This window comes from Colius striatus, chromosome 6, assembly GCF_028858725.1.
Source record: "Colius striatus isolate bColStr4 chromosome 6, bColStr4.1.hap1, whole genome shotgun sequence".
NCBI classification, from domain to species: domain Eukaryota; kingdom Metazoa; phylum Chordata; class Aves; order Coliiformes; family Coliidae; genus Colius; species Colius striatus.
Window position 1 is genome coordinate 9,576,069 of NC_084764.1, and position 25,297 is coordinate 9,601,365.

Below are 25,297 nucleotides of genomic sequence, written 5' to 3' on the forward strand. Positions count from 1 at the left end.
AGGCAGGTGTGCAGATATTGGCAAACCCAGCTTGGAGTAAAAAGCAGAGAAAAGAAGCCAGATTTATGAATAAAATACTAAAAAATTCCAGGGTGCAATTTTAAGCATCAGATCTGATCCACAAATCCACTCAGAAACATGCTGAAGTAGGCATTTTTAAAGGAAATAAATATCATGAATTTAACCTGATGTTAATGGATTTTACACAGAATATGGAAAACAACCTTAAAGTGAAACCTGAGCAAATGTCAGAGGAATACTGTTTTGGATGTGCTCTGTTAAGTCCTCTGTCAGTTTTACTGTTTGGAGCTACCTGTTTTTAAATAGCTACATCAATGACCCTGCTGGAAGAAGTAAAACATCTATTTGTCTCTTTGGGACATATTAGCATTTTGAGTTTAGATTAGGGGTGTACTTTTGAAGAAAATCTCTATAATTTCTACTTAGTGCACTTTGGTTCATGTGACAGAGAAGCACTGGAACACATAAAAAGGATGGTACTTAATTTAATGCACTGCAACTACTAATGGTCATTGAGTCTACAGGACCAAACTAGAACTTCTTTCAGAAAAAAAACCCAAAACCCTAAAGAAAGAATATTGTAATTGACAAGTTTCTAGTATATTTATTTTCTGCCTACAAATTAATTCTTTTTGAGCAACAGAATGTTCTGGTGAAGACAAAGCCTAACTTTATTGCAATTCAGAAAGAAGGAGCTTAAATTTTTTACCTAGCTAAGGAGGTAGGTGGTACAAGATGTTCATTCAAATTGCTTTTATGAAATAAGGGCTAAAAAGAAGAAAATCAAATAGTGCAGCTGCTTCTAAGTTGCCAGTTTTGTTGCAATATGAACAAAAATAATTTTGATGTTACTCTTGTTGCAAAGTTCTAGAATCACATTAGTAGCTTCGTTTAACAGTACTAGAACAATATAAATATTGATTTTATTTTTCCTTTCCCAATGTAAAAAAATTAATATTCAGTAATTTGACATCTTTGCAGCAATGAAAGTGTATCATTAACTGGCATTTTATATTTTGCTTTTTGTGTTTTTAATAGTTAGTAGTTAAAAAGATTTAGTTCTGCAATAGTCATTATATGCCTGGGCTTATCCTTCAAAAATATGCATCAGAGTGTAATAAAAGCATCACTTGAAAGTGTTCACTCACATACTGCTTCAAACCTAAGGTTCAAGCAAGACTCTGCCAAAGAGTTGTTTCTCATCAGAGTTTTGGTGAAGTTCACAACATATAAATAAACCAAGAAAATCCTTCTCAAAGGATTTAATCAAAACAAATGTAAATTTCTTCAGATAAAATTTAAATGCTCAGTTTAAACTTGTTTCTGTATAAAGAAGTCTGGAAGAAATGAATGCAAGAGGAACCTTATAAGGGACCATCTGAAGAGATACAGTGTGACCTTTGAAAAACCAGGTCAACAATTTACTGATTGGAGGCTGAGTCTAATAGCTACAGTTGTATTGATCACCACTGACCAAAGAAAAACCTCATTTGCATATACACGTTTATATATAAAGTGTGACAATCAAGTGGATTCTACTGAACTGCAGGAATCAACACTTAAATGCATGTATCATGGATGACAACATAATTATTCTTTCTTGAATTTTGAATGTTTTTGCTAACAAAAAGAAGAATAGGCTGATTATAAATGAAAGATACTTCTTTTGGCTCTGCAGTTAATTTGCTGTACTATCTTGGCAGGTGTTTTCGTCTGCATCCCCAAGATTCTAGTGAAAGCATGAGATGCACACAAAAATTATATAGCTTTTCTTTTCGCTTATGTTTTAGGTCTAATTTGACCAGAGCATGGATAAAGGACTCTTCCCTTCCTCCATCCTACCTCCAGTATTGTCTATACCAAGAACAGTAAAACTCTTCTTGCGAATTAGATACCATGTTGTGAAAGCAAGACAGAGTTTGAAGTCTATGTCTATTCATAAACCTTCTCTTTTCACAGAAACCTTCAAGTCTGCCAGGCTGTGTCCTGATCTTGTCTGCTGCTACCTGGCTCTCAGTGATAGTCAGTCACATTGACTATATTGCTTAGATGGCCTCAGGTTTATTCTTCCTCAAAGTATTTTGGTCCAGGCAAACCCAGCCTGACTTGATATAATCTTTCCGCTTACCTAGTTCTTGTTCTAACATATGGATCCATTGTCCTGGAACAGACGTGCATACTCAGACCATACACCAATTGTAAAGTAGAGGAGGGGCTGGACTAACTGCAAATGTGAGTGTAGAGAAAAAAATGTAGTTGCCATGGAATCACTATTTAGTAGACTTTTTTTTTTGTTGTTTTTACCTTGGGTAGCTTAATCACCAACATTAACCTGTGCAAAGAAGCAGATCCTCCTATTCTAAGCAAAGAGTCATGCAACAGTGCCGGACTTGCAACAGTTAGAGGAGAAACAGTTTTTTTCCCTTCCTACTCCAAATTTATGTAGGAGCAGAAGGTTGCTAGGTAGAATAACCAGGTGCCATGACAACTTAAAAAGAGTTCATAGGTGAGTCACACGAATTCATCCAATTCAAAGCTTACAATTTCATCCTTCAGCCTAGTGATTCTTAAAACAATGTGGCTGCAAGCCGTGAAATGTTTTCTTGTGCCTGACTTTTCCAACTTAGCTTACAGCATAAAAAAATAGGTCTCTGAAACAAAATCCACTTCTACATCCTCAAAATAACAAGTTTATGCAGGAATTGGTTTGAACACTTTTAAGGTCATAGTGTAAGCTTCCTGAATTTATCATCTGTAACTAATGTAAATAATTTATTATTTAGCCCTGACTCCACACAAACACAAGAAAGTAAAATTAAGATTTTTGGGCTTCACTTTCTTTCTCCACTGATTTCTTTGTGGAGAACAGCAGTTTGTTGAATAGCTGAATTACCTGACATCTGAAAGCACACCCATTTTTCTTGAAATCCCCTGCCAAAGAGCAGAGGACAGAGAATAAATATTTCATTGGAATACTTTAATAGTTGTTGTTCATATTTCTGTGCACACCATTTCATGTTACAGAGTACAATTTCATACTGTATGCTATAAACTTCCTCCTTATACGTCTCATTACTCTAGTGTGGTGATGCTCTGATCAGGTCTTGGCTGATTAAGGACATCCGGCCTTGTTCTTAGCCCAACTACATTTCACATGAAGATGATAAATGTAAAGGTCAGGTGCTACAATATTACTTAGTTTCTAACTACAGGCCCTGTATTTGAATTTTATCTTAAATCTGGGACTTTTTGATACCCTTTCAGTCAGGACATTTACACAGATAATTCCCATGTCACTTCCTAAAAAATTTGTTATAGAATTTTTCTATTTTCATTTGCAGGCAGGATTCTCCTACCTCTTAACTATTTATATGCTGGTCCGTAATAAGAAAGGTTGTCCCTTTTCTAAAGGGGAACTTCTTACCTGAATTGAGCAATTCCAACTCCTGATCACAAGATGGTAGCACTTCTACTTCTTCTGCACTGACACCCATTGCAGTCAATAGGCGAGGGTGAAAAATAATAGCTTGATGCTTCCAGATTCTGCTCTGACATGAATATGCCTTAAAGTCATGTGTAGAAAGGCAATTTTAATATATGATGCTCGCATAATGTCACTAACATATGCTGTGCCAGCAGCAAATTGATTGTAGCGCAGCCTCTTCCATTTTTCTTTCGTCCTGACATTACAGCTGACAATTCTTAAATGTTCAACACCGGGGCAGTTCTAGATAAATCACACACAGTCACAGAAAGCAACTATGACACATCAGACTCATGTCTGAAGTAGAGAGCCATTCTATCTACATACAGATTACCTTCAGAGGGACACAAATGCAATTTATCTGCATGGGCACAGTAAAGGTTTTGCTGCAGGTCAGCAGTCTGGGTTGACAAGCACTGGGAAAAGAAACATAGAGAAACACATGAGAAGTTTCATCCTATTTTATACAAGATCTTAGTAACTGTATTTTTATAACAAAATGAGCATCTGCATGATGACTGTCAGTTTGTCTTGAATGTAAGGGCTTCTCCATCGGGATTTCTCCCAGAGTTTGTCTGTATTCAGATATACCAGTGGATTAAAGATGCTGTACTTCAGTTGCCATATTCATATTCAGAGATAATAGCAGGTTGACCTGAGTGTACTGAATATTGTTTGTAAAGCATCAGTCTTTTGCTCAAATATGCAAAACAAATGTTTCTGTTAAAAACATGTCAGACAAAAAAAAATCTCTGAAAACCTCTCCAGGTTTTTGACTTTATCATTGCTGCTACACATTAGCAACCACACACTAGAGCTTAAAATCCTGTAGTAAGATATTATTATGTAATTTTCCACTTTAAGTCATAGAATTCTGATTTAAATTACTACTTTCATTTAGACAGAACACTGGAACAGGCTGCCCAGATGGGTTCTGAAGTTTCTTTCTCTGAAGACTTTCAAAACCCACCTTGATAAGTTCCTGTGTGACCTACTGTAGGTGGTCCTGCTCTGTCAGGGAGATTGGGTTATATGGTCTTTTGAGGTCCCTTCCAACCCTATAAGTCTCTGATTCTTACTCTGTGGCAGTTTGTCTTCTCTGCCTCTGACCTCACTTGAGCTGGGATCTAAAGCGTGGTATCTAGGAGCTGCTGTGCTCATCTAGGTGAGCAGGAAGTTCACTCTGCCCATTTCTTGTATGCTTCCCAACAACATGGAGAGTTTTACATTAGACTGGCAAATGTATCCCCCCTTTCTAGCCAGCTGGCAGTCTGTTTTATCTCTGTCTGTAACACATTTGAGCTGGAGTTATTCCATCCACCTGCACAGAAAAAGGGAAGGGATAAAAGCAAGTTCTCATTCAGTCCCTCAAGGGCCACCGTGTCCATTTTTCTTAATAGTAAACCAGATATCTGTGATGTAGAAGTGTGAGGGTGTAAAATGGTTTGTTACTTTGCAGCAGTCAGAACTACCAACATGTCTGGTCAGCCTCTTCCTAGGACTGAAAACAGTTGAGAGCAGGGATGGACTTTTTCATTGTGGCTTTGAAATAAATCTCTCACCCTCCCACTCCAAATCACTTATTGCTTTTGCATTTTACTGAAACAGTTGCCCAAACATCCAAAATTCTTGAAAGCTATTGGTCTGTCCTTAGTTTCTTGATCTACTCTCCCATGCGCTCTTAATATAACAACAATCTTTTGATATTGTTTTTAAACTACCTCTCTTTCTTCTCACAGCAATAATACATATTGCTCATGTTCCGAATACAATTATAATTGACCATTTTCAAAGGATGCAGCTTCACCTATTTCACTGAAGTGTGAAAAAAAAGATATTACAAAAGGTTATACAATCCTTCAGGCCAAAGGTTCTCTCTCGTATATACCAGTGAAACCTTATTAATAGGTAAAACTAGGACTGTCATGTCTTATAATTCCCAGTTTCTCTCATTCTAGAGAATTTTACTGACTTAAAGACAGCTTTTCACACAATCTTTAGGAAAATAAGAGACGAGTCAACATCTGAAAATTCAATCTGTTGAACTATATTAGTTTTATTGAAGGCTGGTATATTGATTAGAATTCATTCACTTGGAAAAGAAAATAAATTATGCAGACTCTATTAGCAAACAATGAAAATTAACCCTGAAAACCTCCTCAACCTTTTTTTTTGTCCCCACCCAAAACACCAAACATATAAAATTGTGTTGAAAAGAGAAGGCTCAAGAAGAAAATCTCAGTTATGACATTTTTAGGAAACAAAATCAAGGTAACTTAGGAAATCATCAAATTTCATAGTTCCAGTTATTAAGAAGGTTTGTGGACCTGCTCTGTGTCTGACAGGTAGTATAAAAACTATGGCCTGGAGATAACAATGGTGCCTCTTGGAGAAATGCCAAGTAATCTCCAAAGCAAATAAAAACATATGCCATCACAGAGAAACCTTTACTGGGAAATTAATTTGCATATTGCTACAAAGGAAATGCTGTACAAACACAGGCATAATTTTCTAAGTCTAAGTTCTTCAATGCTATTGAAGTATAAGCACTCAAAAAGTCAAATTTTAAACCAGCTTTTCATTCAATGATTTGTATTACAGTGGATTAATCATGATCTTTATAATTTACACCCTCTTAGCAGTTCCTTTCTTTGTGATTTCATCAAAAAGGTGAAATTTATGTGGTAAGACCAATCATATAATCCCATTTAGCCTCAGATCCTGAAAGTATGATTCACAGTCCCTGGATTCCAGAGAAGATTGATTTCAGCAAGTTGCTTTATGAATGAAATAGTGCTTATTCATACTCACTAGACAGACTTCTGGTCTCTGGGACAGCCACAGCCAACCTCTTTTAACCTCTATGAAAAGGATGGAATAGAATGGCTTCTTACAACCTTTCATGGCATTTGATTACTAGCATGAACAGAAAAAGAGTTCAAAGAGACCACTTTTCCTTTGTCCTTCCTGTCATCCTCATTTCACACCCACAAAAAAAATATTATTCATGGCATGAGAGGTTGGTTTTAATGTAAGTAATTCTGTATTCTCATTAATAAAAATATCTACTTTCAGACATCTCCATAACCATAACACATGTTACTGGGAGAAATCAAATACTGTAGTAAAAAGTTCTCTCCAGTAAATTAATTTTACAGATTTTTCTTTGGATGTTTCAATGGGACACTTTTGTTAATGAGAATATTACAGTACTTAAAAGCAAGCACTAAATACAAATGAGTTCATTTGCAGCTGTTTAAAAAACCCAGCTGCAGTTATGGACATAGAGAAGTAGCCACGCTTTCTTCACCATTCTATTTGGTGGACTACTTTGGAGTTCTTCTCCTCTCCAAAGGTGTTGTAGTGAGGATATTTACAAATATCTATAAAGCTTTTGAACAAGGCTTTAATTCTCAAAGTAATTATATAAATGTTTCTCTATAAATGGTTCTGCTATGTGATCCCTTCAAACTTGTGAATTAATTTACACTGAGTTGACTCATTGAGCTTATCTGGACAAATCCTTTTATAAAGAGGAAAAGAATATTAGTCATGGTTACAAGAAATTAATATTAGGGAAGTGCATAGAAATGATTTCTAAAAGGAAGAGACAAATGTGTCAGTGCAGTCAAGAGACCATTTACACACTACCATTTTGGCATTCTGCTTTTAAGTTCAATCCTTTTCCCCACTTCCCTCAGTAGAACTGTAATCAGAAAACACAGCAGTGGGAACTGAATAGTTGTTAGGTTCTAGTTTAATCTTTTGATTCTCTGAATATGCTTGTATAAAAGCATTCAGTGCATATTAGCTTCCCCTCTCCCCCTCCCTTTATGTAGATATTTAACTGAATTTCTTAAGTTTGCAGTTGTTAACCAGGAGAGAACTGCAAGATCTTTACATGTTTCAAGGTTACTAAAATTGTGTACTCAATTGGTCTTAACACATCTGTCTTCCCCTATGCTTCCCTTTAAAGTCTGCTTCAGACTTTGGGCAAAATATGCATTTGCCTGACAACAGGAAGGTAACTTGTCTGTACTGCTTGGTAGTTTCACTTCCAGTCACGGTGTTAAAGTTTAGTCAAAATCTGTTACCGCGTTTCACAGAGTCAAGTGAACTTATGAGTTGAGGCTTATGCATATGAGGCTTGTTCTAAAACTACTGTCTGCAGACTTCAAGAATTTTCTTGTTCCTGGTTAGCTGCTGAGCTCCTCCTGCACATGAAAATTGGTATATCTGTGTATTTACAGAAATTCAGTTAAGCTTAGCTATCAGCTAATCAAAATATTCACACTATGGACCCAGAGTACTCCTTTCATTCAGTCCTAGGGTATTTAACTTTGATTTGAAACACTAAAATGCCTTTTGAGATAGGGACATAAATAGGGAAATTTGGCAGGTTATTCCTCTTGGTCACAATTTGAAAATATACCAGGTAACTAGCACTCCCTTAAATTGCATCACTATGTGTTAAATTTTCTCCATGATCAGCCGATCTAATAAGCAGCATCAGATAGGGAATCTGAGTTTACATTATTTTTAAGTTCTCTTCTTATTTTAAGACTGAAGATAGTAGGTCTATTTTACCCCTGTGCAATAAAGCATTTTAACGCTGCTGTTGAGTAAGTCTCAGTTACTGGAAAAAGTGCAGTACGAGGGTATTAGGAGCTCATGTGAGAAAATAACTGCCTAACGGTCTTTACGATGATGAGTCATGGGGCAGAAGGATTATTTTCATCCTCATTTGCATTGCCTTGAGGACATTGCAATTACTGACAGAGCCATAACATTACCCCTTGCTCTTCTGGTAAGCCTGGTGATGCCATAATGGACAGCAGCAGATAAATAGTAACAAATAAGCAAACAAAGAGCTATGTGATACAATTTCTATCAAAAAGATAAAGGGAAGAGGTGGAAAAAAGCAGGCATTAGAGGGAGTGTCACTGTTGTTTACTGAATAGAAAACATATAATTTTCTTCTGAATCCATTCATGGTAAATAAAGCACTAAGTAAAGAAGAAAAGTAAACTGACCTTGGTGAGGCGAGGCTCAGAACTTGCCTGTAAACTGTGCCCAGGATATGGCTCTTCCTGTACTCTGTGAAAAAAAGGACCTTTATTTTAATTAATAATAACAGACTAAGCAAAAGCAGGATTTTTTCCCTATAGATTTTGCTTTCTTGAACAGTGTAGGAGACTGTGGTAGACAGAAACTTTAAAGGTTACATTCTATCATATTGCAATCATTAGACAGTCCATATTTTACTTATTGTCATACTGGGAATCAAAAAAGAAATTACACATTTTGGATTAAAATAATGGTATCTCTGAAACAGTACAGGACTAACTGACAAGGCAGGATGTATCAATGCCACTGCTTAAGTTTTCGGTTTACTTTATTCAATACACATTTCCTCTGGAATATTAAATGGATCAAGTATTTTGTCTAATTCAGCCCTTGGATTCCTCTTATGCCAGCAATGAACTGGAAATGTAGTATGAGAGTTAAACCAGTTCTCATATCACCTTTCTTTCCCATGGCTTAAGCATTTTTATATGCCTCCCACCTGAGACTGATTGACTTTTGATTTTCTGGTATGTTATAGAGATAGCATGAGTGATTTAATAGCATGAGCTGAAAATGAAAGCTTGAGAGTGCTTTGTTAGTCCATCTGTTAGCAAAGGACAGGATTTATTCACCTTGTCTCTCCTGTATATATTAACCTGGTTAGCATTGCAGCCCAGAACTCCTGCTATGGGAAGATACCATTAGCAGTCCCCTACAACATGAGGTCTTAAATTTCATTTTAGAAAAAGCTTCTGATAACTGCAGTTGTGCTGTACAGCTTCTTGTTTTCCAGGAGTAGCAGGGACAGGGGCTGGAGACAGGACCGGACAGCCCCATGCCGGGAAGCTCTGTGGAGCCATCAGTGCCCACAGGGCCCCGGCACTCACCACTCCCAAGGCTTCAGCTTCTTTGGGTTTTGAGGAGCCTTTGGAAGTGGGTCTTATGTTACAACCATGGCATACACTGGCTTTGGAGTTCATTTAACTATCAGCTTTACAACAAGATTCACTATCTGTTTATCAGCTGTGCAAGGCTAGATCCTGTCCCGTTTTAGTTGTTGTAGATAAGTGGCTCATTATGGTTAAAGTAAGACTTTGTGCCAATGTGTACTCTGCAGTGTTTTTAGCCCAATGGACTCAAAGATTTAAGAAATTCCTTCTCTTCCCTTCTTTTTGGCATTATTTTTAATGGACAAACATTTTGGATCTGTTGATTCACATGCTAGAATCAGTCAATAGCTTTTTTTTCACGCTTTACCTAACTCTTAAATGACAATTCTTTGTTCTAGTCAGTACTTTTGGTATCTCCTATTATTTCAGTATTTCAGAACCACTCCTAATGTAGAAATACAAGAAAAATGTGTCTCACTGTTAGACAATTTTCCTTTTGTTTTCAGCTATGACTGTGGAAATGAAAAGACAAGTTGCATTTGAGTGTTCGTGATTAGTGCTTAATTTTAATCCTGTTCCATACTGCATTTTGTTTGCTAATGTGTTCACGGTGAGAAGCTTCCACACGACTCTCTCCACTCTGACTCCTCATTCACACAAATGGCATTCCTTGTCAGTAAACTAAAACAAACTCTGAACTGTTGGGTTTTCCCTTTAATCTACTGCCAACTAAATGCACAGGGTTTAGCCAGTTCTAATGCATTTTCCATATCCAACACCTTCAAAGTATTTGACAGGTGCCATTTGCCATCTATGAGCTGTTTGCACAAAACAGGCTTCCAAGCTGTCCTTGCACAGTCTTTCTCTTCAGTTGAGATTTCCTTTATTCTTTTCCTATGTCCTATAAATTCAGAGGGTTTCTAATACCACAGCTTAACTTGAAGATATCATCCAGAGCTTTATTTCTCTGATAAAGACAACTTTTATGTTGAATGTACTTAATGACAAGTCTCAGCCATGCAAAGCTAAACATAAAATCAAATTTCTACCTACCTTGTAAAGAAATTTCTGATTTTCTACCTCCAATGAAGTTGCCAAGAATTTTGCCACAACTTCAGTAGGGCCAACATTCAATTTTTAATGATAGACATCAGTGTTTTTTACTTTCAGCCTTCCCTATTCTACCTTCTGTGTTTAGAATGTCGTGTTTTAAAAATGTTTCAAAGTCTCACAAAAGTCTTGTCACAAAACACAGACACATTAGAAAATCTAATTACAAGACAATGTCTGCAAAACTCACTTTATGCATTGAATCCATTTGCTTAAACCTTAATCTGCTTCAAACTCAGCTCTCTTACATTAACCCTATTACCTTTTTATACAGAACTGTTTTCATTTGGCAACATAAATACCAATGCTCAGTTCTTCCAACTTGTAGCCATCTAAAAAAAACCACAGTAAAGATGCAAAGAGAGGAATAGGAAAAAGGAAAAGGGTTTTGATGATTCAATACAATCAAGAGCACCTGTGCTGAACTCATTAACTCCATTGTGCAGGCAGCTGCATATTTGCTCCATCCTGATGAGGGAGGGGAAAAACGGGGAGCAAATGACTGACTGTACAAATTGCAAAAAAACCCAAAACATTTAAAGGGCCTCATTTTCTTACTCAGAGATTTGATTATCCTGTTTCCCTTTTAGGACTTTCGATTTCCTTGTATTTTTGTGTATACAATGTGTATGTATACTTCATTTTACAGGTATCTTCATTACAAATACAAAATAGGATTGGAATAATGTTTTCCAAAAGGTGCTGCTTGTATTACTGGTTCTCAAAGTTTAAGGACTTGAAGTAGTCCTGAACAATTTTACTCTGTAACTTCAACATTTAGGAGAGACTATTCTCATTAGCAATCATCCTGACTATATTAGGCAACTGAGGGTTTTTTTCCTTCTGTTTTTTTGTTCCTATTTTCTCTATCCAAAATTTCTCTGTGCTTTATGCTAGCCTGAGGAGTTTATAATCCATGAAAGTTCTGAAGCACACCAAACCCGTTCAGATTTGCTGTTTGCAAGCTCCCAATTTATTATCAAAAGTTACATAATATTTGTTTTTGTTTTTACATCCTGCCGACCTTCAGACTTTGCCTGTTTTCCACTCTCAGTCTGCTGCTTCCAACACTCACAACAGGGCATTCTGTAACATTACCTCATTCGCCAAAAATCAGTCTCAAAATCTGAAGGTTGGTTTAGATTTTTTACCAATTACTAGTTCTTCCTTCCCACACTAGTCCACAACTGAGAAGTGTTTTTTTACCAAATTTTATCTTGCTTTGCTTATCTCCATATTTCACTTAAATAATGAATGATTATTAATAACTCATTAGAAGCCACATTTACAGCAGCTTGCTAAAAAGCTGTTGGACACTCTGTGTTTTTGATTTTGGGAGGTGGCACCAGAATCTTTGATGCAGAATTTTAGCCTTGATAGCAATCCAGCTGGGTGCTACTGTGTTCCATAACTTATCAAAATGTTTGCAGTACAGTGTATCTGTCTTCCAAGGAGTTATTTTGTAAAATTTAAGAGCAAACATGTTATGCTGCCATGGCATGAGAGATGATTTTCCTCGTCAATTAATAACTGATGAAAAACTGCCAAAAAAGGCAGAAAAAAAAAAGGAAGCTATTAGATTGTCCACAGAAATCTACATTAGGACCTCTGATTTTTCAAGTGAAAAACAGTCGAAAGCAGAGTTGACCACAAAGATCTCAAAACACTAAATGACTTAACAATAAAATGGCAGATAATATCCAGTGTGAAGAGAATGCATGTGGAGAAAATAACCAATGAAATAGAAACAGTGATGGCTCTGAATAATGTATTGATACTCCAGAAAGGAATTTTGAAATCATGTATAGTTCTCTGGAAATGTCAATCAATATTCATTTGCAGTCAAAAGAGGAAATGGTGTGCTGAGACTTACTAGTAAAGAAGTTAATAGCAAAAAAAGGAAATGCCACTGTATAAATCCCTTAAATATTGCTAATGATAAACTCTATGCATGTACAGTAGTCCTTTTAAAATGAACTTTAGGAGGTAATTGGAACTAGGAAAAATACAGAGAAAAGCAACAAGGATAGCCAAAGGAAGAGAATGATACAGATTTGGGGCAGATCACATATATTAGCACTCCCTCCTTTGGAAGAGACATGAGGAAAGACTTGAAGGACATGGAAAAAGTGAATAAGGAATAACTATTCCATTTCCCTTAACAGAAAGACTGCCAGGCACTTCATTAAATTACCAAGTATCTCATTTAAAACAAGAAAAGAATTTTTTTTTCTAGATATCCACCACACAGCCATACAATTGAACTTTGAGCTATAACACACTAGATTGTGTAGAAAATTCATGAGTTTAAAAAACACCACACAAAAAAAGCCAAATTCACAAAGCATAGATCCATCAACTGTTCTTTTGTTGTTTTCCAGGTTACATTTTTCCCATCATCTCATCCTCAGAAGTGTTCAACCTAGTTTTAGCCTAAAGGAGATTATAGTCTCCACTGAAATGTTCATTCTGTGTCACAAATCTGTCAAAGGATTGTATTCACTGCTTTGAAAAATCAATTTCATGCATAAATTTTAAAAAGTTTCTGTTGCAGAAAACAAATGCACAATAGCAGCCTGTTCAGGCAAACTTTAAATCTTAGTTTCTAACAGGGTCTAAAACCTTTAAGAAAGACTCATCTGCTATTCCTTTTCTCCAAAATGTCATGAATGTTGATTGACTTGTCAGTAGATATCAATCTAGGAACATTAAACAGTCTTACATGTAATTTTCATTCATTTTATACCAAATTATGCATACAAACATTTTCATTATATTAAAAAGACTAAGGTTGCAATGTCAATGATTCAAAAGTTACCAGAGTGAATGCTCATTGCATAACCTTCACTGGTTCCACTCCAAATATCCATTATCATGAAGTCTTTATGACATGGTTATTATTTTTTTCCACAGAAGTCTGTTGCTAAGATTGTGATATGATATGCAGTTCTTTAAGCTTGAAATACATGAAGCAATTAAAACCAATAATGTTTTGACAGTAAATCTCATCATGTCACTAGCATTGCGTTCTTCAGATTCCTGCTTTTTCTGGCCAAACATCTGGGACTTGAACTAAGGGCTGCACTGGTGCCCATTCTTATTGTCAGTACTGTCTCCTCAGGGACATTTAATATGGATTTATAATTGCAGGGCAATCATCTGTGAAGGGATAGATATGCTCAGTGAGAATGGAATTTTCACCAATTTCAGCACCCAAATACCAAGAAACATCTGTTGAAGGCTGGTTTTCAAAATAAAAAACCATTTGTGTAAACAGTCATGAAATAGCAAAAGACATAACCCTGACACAGGGGTGACTCCAAGCAAAACTTCATCTGCCAACTGAAATGCCCGTGTGGTCAGAGTTATATTTTGAAAATTAAGACTGGGGAAAAACCCCATCCTGGTTTTCCAAGACAAATATATCTTTGTCAGAAGATTTCAACCCCAGCATATAAAATTTGGCAGTGTTTCATGCAGAAAAAATTTGGATGACTGCAGTAATTTTATGTAATAATGTATGTAAATGTATACAGACAGTAATGACTGAGAACAGGAAGCTAAACAGTTTATTTATTGACTTGACATTTTCCAACATACAGCAGTTATTGAACAGCATAATATTTTGAAATGCAGTCAGTATTCTTTGTGTAGAAGGTAGCAGGAAATCCATGTGACAAACGCAATGAAGAAACATTGGTTTGTTTTGTTATAGTGTTTATTATAGGGTACTGATGATTCTAAAATATTTTAGTGTATGTGAATATAAATATTTTTATGGTGGTCATGTTATATTGATCATTTTTTTCAGCAGACCAAGAAGTATTTTTTTTAAATGGTAAATGCAAATACCAATTCCAGGTCCTTGCAGCTGTACTCAAATCAACTCTAGAGGAAACATTAATCTTTAAAATCACTGTTATGAAAAGGAATACAAAGGAAGAGAACAGGCCAGATTTTTTTACTTGTGATAGTTTGCAATGCTCTGTAGTGTGTTCACACACACTTTTTAATAAAAAAGTGTGTTGGAACATGTTTTTACCTAAACCTTTACCTGCCTTACCACATGAATCTGTAAGACGAAATGTTTGTTTGTATCTTTGTACTAGTCTACAAGAAATCTCAATGAATTTCTTCACTCAGAAAGCAATATATAACATATGTAGTACCAAATTCTCAAGCTTCATGGAAAATGCCCTCAAGTGGAGGAATAGCTAGTGCTCACAAAGCTGTCCCTGGTTTTACTGATAGTAAAACCATGAAGGATGAAATAATCATATGACTGCTAATATTTGAAAGATAAGCAAGAATATGAACAGCTATGACTGTTTCTATCTCTAGTTTTTTCTCTAACTCAAAACTATTATTTTAGTTATGGATTTAATTGTTTTTATTTTTTCTGAGAAACCCTACAACCAAATTTTTAAAATGTAGCTTGTAATCACATGTTTCATGCTGAACCTTCTCACATTCACAGTGGGCAACAATGAAAGGAGGTGAAGGAAAACAGAAAGAAATGGTAGCATGGTCATGGAAGCAAACTTAGCGAGAGAAGAGAGTAGACTCAAACTCTTTCCTAGTTGTGGTACACTTTTTAACACATTGATTATGTATTTACCAACCAGAGACCAGGTATAATATATGATTATACATTAACTGCCTCGTAGCAGCATTTTTGTCAATTGGAATTTGAAATGAAGATTGTGATCTGTAGTTGAATTTATGTGGGGAAGTTACATGGGTGTTAGAGTTAGCTGCTGTATTTGGCTTATATCCTCATTAAAAATACCTACAGTCTCCAAATATCTTTAGTGACAGTACATTCACTATTCTTGTCCTTTAGGATGAGAGGAGGGGAAAAAAGCTTTTCCTACAACGAGTCTTCCATTTCTTTAGGAGATTTGCGTGGGCTGTGCTGCAAAGCTTTCCGACTACATTCATTTTCATTTTAAAAAAGCTTTATTCAGATTTTATTACATCAAAAATGTAAACATAAATACAAAGATCTGAACAAGTCTCTGAGACAGAGTGGGCATTTGTCTGAATTAAGAGATTTTTCATTGTGATGAAGAGAGACAAAGTGCCATCTAGTGAAAGGAATAACTATTAACAGAAAGAAAAAGTTAAGATTTTAGGGAAGATTAGTTCAATAGTGTAAATTCCCAGATGTATGTGAATATGGCTAGTGTTCTATTAAGATGCTGTCTCAAATTATGTAACAAGACACTTATTATATTATTCAAATCTATGAGTACTCCATGAATTTTTGGAGTTAAGAGAAAAAAATATATCTGAACCCATTTTATTATTACAAAATGAAGCATGGTTAAGTTATGCTGTAAGTGCTGTAAGAGACACTTTCCCTTCTAAGACAACAACATCCTCAATGGATTCAGAGTCCAGCCTGTGAGTCACTACAAGGCTTGAACTGCTTGAGGTCAATAAGTAGTCCACGTACTTTTAAGGGGAAAAAAGGTGAATAACTTCTACCTGTCTCTATCCTACCTTCTCAAGTTCATCTGGTTTAAACACATTCTTAAATACAAACTGCAAAGGGCATCAATCTCTGAAATCAGTAATGCTCAGAACCTCTGCTTTTAGGGTATTCTCCAGTGGTAAAAGTCTTTAAGAAATAAAAGAAGGCTCACTGAGTCATTACAAAGCAATTCGAGGTAACTAAATATCAGATTAAAGGTAAATCTGAGACATTAAACCACAGGACAAATCACGGATTACCTTTGGATTTTCAAACACCAAGAAATGACAAAAGGTTGCCTTAGATTTCTTAGATACAGTATGAAAAGTGTTTTAGTATAATAGGACAAGAGGCAATGGGTACAAGCTAGAACATAAGAGGTTCCCCAGAAGTAAAAGGAAGAATTTCTTCACTGTGAGGGTGACAAAGAATTGAAAAGGGTTGCCCAAATAGGTTATGGAGTCTCCTTCTATGGAGACATTCAAAATCCTCCTGTATGAGCTCCTGTGTGACCTACTCTAGGTGACCCTGCTCTGGCAGGGAGATTGGACTGGATGATCTTTCAAGGTCCCTTCCAGCCCTAGAGATTCTGTGAATCTGTGATTTAAACAACCGTAGATCTGTATTCTTTATAGAAATACAGTTTTCAGAGAGAAGGTGAAGCAAAATGCCAAGCTCCAGGCCTCCTTTCATCCTGAGTTCCTGATTCTTTCAAAATACTTAACTAGTCCACATCACTGCTTTGTAACTGTACTGCTTTTCTCTAACCCTTCAACTAGAAAACAATACAAAACACTTCAATGTCACAGTCCAAGTGTTGTGAGCATCACTTCATTGTGATAAGTGAAGCAAGCAGAGTAAATGCAACCCCAGTTTATTTACTGAACTGCTCACAGGGTGCTTAGCATTGAACAAGGTACAAAGTTGAGCTTTCCTTAAACTGTCTGTTACCAGAATAGTCCCTGCATCAATGTCTATAACACACTTTCCAAATGCACATATGAAGTTCCCAATAGCAGAGATAACGTGACAGAAACTGCCTGTATTTGAGCTCCTTTGCAAATCTTCCTACCAGTCACTTCCTTGACATTTCAGAAGTGAATCTGATCCCACTGAGTCACTGGTGTATCTCATCTCTGAGGATACATTTGACAACTCCACATCCTGAGAGCAAGAATATTTTCATGCATCCTTGCTTATGTGAAAGATTAAATGAAAGATTTTAAAGTGTGACCTGAATTACACAATTCTGGCACTTTATGCTTAGTTCCCCTGGACTTTTGTTATTTACTTAGTATCAAACACATGGCAGTGTTTTATCATGTCTTTCTTTTCACTAGTTTATCCTTTATTAGTGCTACCTCTGTTTCACAAAGAATGATGCAGAGCACAGAAGGGTGAAACAGCCCCATTACCACATTGGAGTTGTAGCCTGATAATGCATCTCAGGACGCTTGTGTCTCCTGGCATGTTGGAACAGTGACACAGGTTCAGGGCCAAGTCTTTTAGCTCATTTTTTTTAATTTATTCTACCTGCCATCAAAGCACAATAAGAAACAAAACCTGACACTTTGGGGTTAGCTGATTTATTTAAATTCTTCCCTCTGTCTTTGTTTTATTTTATTTTTAGTCTCCTCTTAGCATTACTTTTGAATAAGAGTCCCAAGTATGTTTAATCATTGAAAAGTTCCTGACACTTTCTACGAAAGCAGTTAACATTTGCTTTTATTGTAGCTTGTGTTGTACAAAGAGTTAGGCGCAATAAATATTGAAGCTCAAGGAAAAGACTGAGGATTAATTTCTTTGAATGATTTCTACATGTGCTATGGTGTTTTAGTACATAATGCTGATCTCTCAATGTTTAATACAATACAGCTGGTGGTAAATCTTATTACTTGCTGTAACATATTACTAATTAGATAGTTCTGTACTTACCAAATTGCCTTCTTAGGTATTTCTCTATGTTTCCTTGTTTTGAATTAATGACTTGTCCTTTATTCCCTTTTTTTAATCTAAAGTAAGCTGAGCTGAGGGAGGCAATAGGTGGATACTGGCTGCTATGGGTAAATGGTAGGGAAATAAAGGCATACCAGGAATGGAGTCATCAAGCCCTCATCTTCATGACTGCAGACATGAAATGTACACCACTTCAAACTCAGATTTGAGCTCCACTACAGTAAACCAGACTTTTGTTTACATCAGGAAAGTCACAATGTCCTGTGACTTCAGGTGACACTAAGTATACTGTCTCTGTTTACCTAAAAAGATAGTCACAGAATCACAGAATTTAGGGGTTGGGAGCAACCTTTAGATATCATCTAGTCCAACCCCCTGCTAAAGCAGGACCACCTAGATCAGGTCACATAGGAAGACATCCAGGTAGGTTTTGAAAATCACCAGAGAAGGAGAATCTACAACCTCCCTGGGCAGCCTAGGGGAGCAGAACCTCCCTTGACTTGCTGCCCACACTCTTCTTGATGCATCCCAGGATGTCATTGGCCTGCTTGGCCATGAGGGCACATTGCTGGCTCATGGTTAGTTTATTATCAACCAGGACTCTCAGGTCTCTCTCTGCAGAGCTGCTCTCCAGCAGGTCAATCCCCAGCATGAACTGGTGCAGGGGGTTGTTCTTCTCCAGGTGCAGGACTCTGCACTTGTCCTTGTTGAACCTTATGAGGTTCCTCTTTGTCCAACTCTCAAGCCGGTCGAGACACTGTTGAATGGCAGCTCAGTCTCTGGTGAATCAGCCAGTCCTCCCAACTCGGTGTCATCAGTGAACTTGCTGTGGGTCAATCCCCTCATCCAGGTCACTGATGAAAATGTTGAACAAGATTGGCCCCAGAACTCCACTGGCCACAGGCCTCCAACTCGATTCTGTGCCATTGATCACCACCCTCTGGGCTCTGTCCTTCAGCCAGTTCTCTATCCACCTCACCATCCACTCATCCAAGCCACACTGTTTGAGCTTTCTGATGATGTTATGCAAAAGTGTCAAAAGCCTTGCTGAAGTCAAGGTAGATGACATCCTTATCTAGACAGCCAGTTATGCCCTTGTAGATGGCTATCAGGTTGGTCAAACAAGATTTCCCCTTGGAGAATCCATGTTGACTCCCTCTGATAATCATAATGATCCAAGGTCAAGTTATTAGGAGTAAGAATACTCACACCTTTCTCATACAAGCTTAAAATCCTAAGCTATTTACCTGGTATAAGGCCTAGAAGCTGGTGTGAATGATTTAATCTTTTGAGCAATCTTCAGTTCTGTGGCTGTACTTTAGAACATCAAGAAAGTTGGCTTGGTTTAAACACTTGTCAGATGTAAAGTTATTAAAAACAATATAACAATTAAATAGGTAAAAACCTATACGTATATACAGTATATAAATGAAAATGACACAGAGGCAAGAGACATGTCCACATGCATTTTCTTGGTAATGAAAGAATTGAATGCATTCTCATTATTTATACAATTGATTTGAAACTTTGTCTTCTGGAAGCAGGGAAGTGTGTGTTTGTTTCCTTGGCTAACATTTAGAAGGAAATTTCTTTGGGTTTCATACTGTTTTCCCCAAATTACTGAAAAGTGAATTCTGTTAATGAAGCAATCAGACATTTAAATCTTTACGTTTTCCATTGAGAAATCACTTGGCAAATTATGTCAGGTCATATCAACAGCACTGGACTGCCCATGCAATGCAACGTGCCTGATGTAGGCTGAGAAGACATGTAACCCAGTGATATGTTAATTGTGCAGGAAGAGAAAAATGAATTTGTCTCAGAAAGCATGATATGAACACACAGAGGTAGAATCACATTGCTGTAGTAGTTGTATTCTGGTAGTGTCAGAGAGCTGAGAGTTGCCTGTCCTATCATTTACGAAACTAGATCTTTCATTGTAGACTGGAGTTGTATGAGGGAGATGCTGAAGCAGGTGTCCCTGATCTCACTACAGAGAGCTCTACCCAATGCTTATGTCCTATTTCAAAACTCAGTTTGAAAGTGCTTCAAGGACACTTTAGTCAGTGCTTAGACTTTGCAGAGGTTCTCTGCACAGAGGGAGCTTGCATGTTGTGCAATGATGGCTTTACAACTCAGTTTGAAACACTTTTTTTAAAGCAATAAACCTGCTTTAACATTAGCACTAGGAGAAGCATGAAGTAATTAGTATTTGAATCACTGTACTCAAGCTCAAAGAAGAGCTCTCAGTCTTTAAAAACATTTCATCATTTGCAGAAAGCTAGTTTCACACCATTGCTTGTGGTCTAGCAAGTATCTGAGACACACAGCTATGCTAAATATGGGGGCTACATGCAATGAGCAACCATCATCCTTTTTTCTTGGCAAGTCAGCATTAAATCTACTTAGCAAAATTCCGGTAACTCAAGATGAAGTGGAGACAAGGGTAGACACAGCTAGGGAGGATTGCTGGTGTCAGGAAAACAATTTTTATGTCAGTTATTCTGACCATGACTGCTTAAGTTTGTAAGAGTAAGTCAACATAGTGTTTAATAAGATGTCATAATGCATGGAACATGACTACATAGACAAGAAAACTAGAAAAAAATCCTAGAAAACTATATGGGAGAGTTTTATGCAAACCAAAACAACAGAAATTATTTCTTCACCAGAGCTGCATCTGCTCAGTTTATTATGCCACTCAAAGCTTTTCACAAAGATTTGCTTTTAGGAAATAAGTATTCCTTTACTGAGGAATATTGGTGTACTTTACACAACTTGGCAAAGCTCTTTAGCCTTCTGACTACAGAGAGATATGTAGCCTTTCTTTGTTCTTATGTTGCCCACAGCACTGTAGCATCTGAGTGTCTCATCATAAGTACTGAATACACCATCTAACACCAGTACAATAGTATCTATAATCATCTCTGTTTACATCAATTAACTAGAGAAAACAAAGGTCAAAGTGGTCTGACTCCAAAGCTGTTAAAATAAAACTGTGGCAGACATAGGACCCCAAGCACAAAACAAACAAAAAAGATGGACATTCAACATTTTGGGGGAAATTCTCTTCAGCAGCAGACTCAGTAACAAAATTAAGTTATCACTCTCTGCTTCCAATTTTGTGTTTTAACTATCAAACATTCTCCCCATCATACAAGTTTTGATGTGTGGATCCTACAGTATATGCTGCAATAACTAAAGGATAACTAAAAACACAGCAGCCACAGATTGAGTTTCCTTCGGCACTTCATTTATGAAGGTTAAAATTCTTAGGTAGCTCTGGAAAAAACTTAATTGACACGGTGATAGCTTGGTTTATAATTTACATGTTGATAGTGGCTTCTTGCTCTTCTTATTCCTAGGTAATTAAAAGCATTGTTAGAAAACATTATTCATAGTAGCTTCAAACTCACAGGAATAGCAAAATTACTTCTAATACATATGTACCAGTAAAAAACTCTCACAGTGTGGTTTGAGACATTCTGTGGATTTGTAGTGAAGACTATAGCTACCGGCAAGATCATCAACTCCTGCATCTGTACTTGAAATCTGCTGGATAAGAGTACAACAAATAATTTAATACCTAAATTCATTGGTGCTCTTCTAAGTTGCTTGTTGGTTTTGAATTAATTTTTTGGGTTGTCCAATTGCTTTTTTTTGTTTGTTTTTAAACACTAGATACCTGGATATGTGCTCTGGTTATGATACTTGAGTAAGAATGTGATGATTCCCTTTAAATTAGTTTTCATCTACCATCATGTTTCACTGCTTGGAAGTGGCTTTTTCATCGACTTTGCCGTTAGCAAAATAACTTGCTAGAATTTATTACATACTCGAGTATTATGACAAGCAAGACAATAGAAAAGTAAATAATAATGACATGAATATTTAAAAAGGTATTATAGCTGTAAAAATTACTCACTGAAATGGGAATGAACACATGTCAAAATGTCTTTGAAATATTGCCAGTCTCTTTTCCTAGATGGGGAGAGTGACACTTTAAAGATAGAAAATTGATTTCTAACTTGCCTTTCAAAACTCTTATGGCAAATCTGGTTTCTGGACTTCATGACATCAGCTTAGAGCAGTACAGTTCATCATAGATCAAAACCATTTGTTTCACTTTTTCATTAGCAATTTGAGTTTATCCAAGTTATTTTTATTCAGACATTAAACAAGCATGGTAATATGGACAAAGGGGTTCCCAAACCCTCAAATGCATCTGCCTTCCTCTTCTGCAAATTGAGTGACTGAACCCAAATTTTGTACATACTACAAGGCAAAGGATCCTGGGTACAGCAGCATCAGCAGACATCATTAGGACACTGCTAGGTACAGTTAAATAAGCTTTGCCTCTGTTATGTCATCTATCTTCAAGCTATTAAAAGTAACTTTGTAAGTAGTTATGTAGCTGTCATATCAGGAGGAAGTCTTACTCTGATTTAATTAGATTTTTTTCCTGGCAATTGATAAAGACAGGGAATAGAAATAATTGAACCCATACAGGTTATTCTCTTCTGCTCTTAAGTCATTATCAAAGGAGAAAACCTCCCAAGTTTTATTCTTCACTGGGCCTTTTTAGGAGACTGTTTTCTCAGGTTCCTGCAATTTATTAATATGTTGATTCTTTTCAGCAGGATTGATATCTCTAAGGGGTCATAATTCATTTCTATTGAATCCCCAACATGCAGAGGGTGCTTCAGAGGATCTTTATCCAAGAGGATTGTTACAGCTGAACTATTATCTGACAGAAGTGTAATGTATTTAAAGTTGAAGACAGTTGTAATATGCTGATTTAATTTATATGGCTTGGCCACTACCCAGCCAGCTATACCTCTAGGAGATTTTTCACTAAGAAATGGTGTGAATAAGGTGCTCAAGGGTACTCAAGGCCAAATCCAAGGACTCAGAAGCTCAACACCCTATTTTAAGATAGGTGCAGCAAAAATGGAGACCAGAAGCCTCCATTATGCCTCTCTGCATTGTGTAGAGCATTGAGCACCTTCACATCACATCCAAAGTAATACAAGAAGCAGTGAGGTACCTTAAATCAGACTTGTACATAAGCTTCCTACTGCCAGCTTACAAATGTGAGTCTGCAGTCCCAGTTCTACTTAGCTATAGAAGAAATTGGATTTCCTCCCCTTGGGATTCGCTTCGTGCACCCATTGAAGTTAAAAAGGAAAACTCATTTCCCAAAGTCATTGAAATAGTGGCTCAGCCATCCTCTTATTTAAAAGTTTATTGCTAAATCTCAGTAACAAAGCAAGAAAGCAGGTTTAATTTTTTTCTCTCCATACACTGAAATTTGCACTTGTCTTTCACTCTCTCATGCCTAGTTATCTGATAAATCAGTTCATTCTTTGTTTATGGCTATGCAGGAAGTAGTGTTTCTGTAGAAATTTGTGCCAAAGCTACAAGGAGAAACAATTACTTAACAGTAAAACCAAGCCAGTTTCACTCACATGCTTATTCTCATACCTTCATACTCATAAGAACTGCAAAATGTGTATTTCTGAGAATGCCTGGCATCCAGGCAGGAGTCATGTCTTCAGGAGATTTGACCACAATCTCTCATGATGGTCTGGGTGACAGAGGACACCTGCTACCCAGTCCTGGTCAGAGATTCTTTCAGATAGCAATAACATGTTCCATTTGATGTTGCTTATAGCACTGTGGAGTTTCAGCTGGGCAAGTCATTAGAATTTATCTGTTGTCCTGTCTCCTACACTGGGTGTCCTAAGAAAATTAAGTCATCAATACACAAAACTGTTACAGCCTTTCCTTTGTCATTTGCTCTGATCCAGTCAGCCCTGGTTGTTCCCTTTCACATCAGTCTTCACGTTCCAGTTACTATCCTACAGTTGCAAGGATATATGGAAGAAAAGAAGATGCAGGGGTTAAAGGCAAGAGACACTTTACATCTGTTTCTGTCTGACATAGAATGAAGGAAAAAAAACACAAATAATGTGTGATAAATTCCACAGCCTCACAGTTAGTGCACTTTCCTCTCTCGAATTTTGCGCTCAGAACTGCAGCAGTTTAAATCAGAACAGAAAACAGACTAGTTACTTCCATTGACTTGACACTGCACGTGCACAAAAATGAAGATGATTGATATTCGTTTGCTGGTCTGGGTGCAATCTGGAGTGAAAGCAGGTAACATCATTTGTACTGCAGTTGCAGAACACCTGTTCCAGGAGCAGATGAAACAAGCTCAGCGTTGTACAAACTGACAAAGGCCTGCATCACCTTGTATGCTAGCTACATAGTTTGCACAGCCAGATTTCATTTCACCTTTATTTCAGGCCCCATTCCAGCTTAATACCACAATAGCCACGAAGAGATCCAAGATCTTGGAATGTGCACCATGCTGAGACAGCTGCTTCTATTTCACTTGTGTCCTCCCTTGGACACACAGATTATAAACCTCATATTTCCTTTAAATTTACAAAGAGAAAGAAATTTTCACATCATAATCTCTATGTAGCTGAAAATAAGTATTCCTCACTCCTTTGCCAAGCAAGCTATTGTTCAGTGTTTCTTACTGTGCCAAGAAAATACTTGGCTACTTTACGCTACCAAAAGCTATGTGGTTCAAGGGATGTGATTCACAGGAATGCATGGCCATAGTTGCTGCCTCTATCTGTCTGCATAGTTTCCTAATGGAAAGTTTTAACACAATACTCAACAGCCCTAATTAAGAGTAATTGGTTAAAAGTCATAGCCCCCAAGATGTTACAGCACCGAGCTAGAACATGAAATTAAAGTAACAAATTCTTTTTGTAGTTATGTACCGTTTTTAATCTTGAACAGTAACAAAGTGTTTTGTAAAACTAATGCATACAAGAAGTAGGCAATTTCAGCTAAAAAAGGGAGTTTATGAACAGTACAATGACAGGAAGCACATCTTTTTGACAAAAGTGCTGCCCCTCTGAAAAGTTCAGATAAGCCCCTTAATTCACCGAACTCCTAAGCAGGAGTTGCTGAGTAATACTTATAACTGCCTCTGTTTACAAATAATAAATACAAAAAAGGTTTACTATGTCTTCTTAAATATTTAAAAAATACTCTTTGTCACAACATTTTATCAGATGGAATATTTCATGTGAGCAGCGCCAATACATTATCTTGCAAAAATTAATCTTACCGTGTCCCTGCATAATTATTATCTATGGTTGTTCTCATTTTGAACAAATGACTTAGTCTCTTAAACTGTAGAATTATCAATAATGAATAATGCTCTTCCTGGCAACCTATATTTTTTTTCTTCTTTAAATACACTTGTTC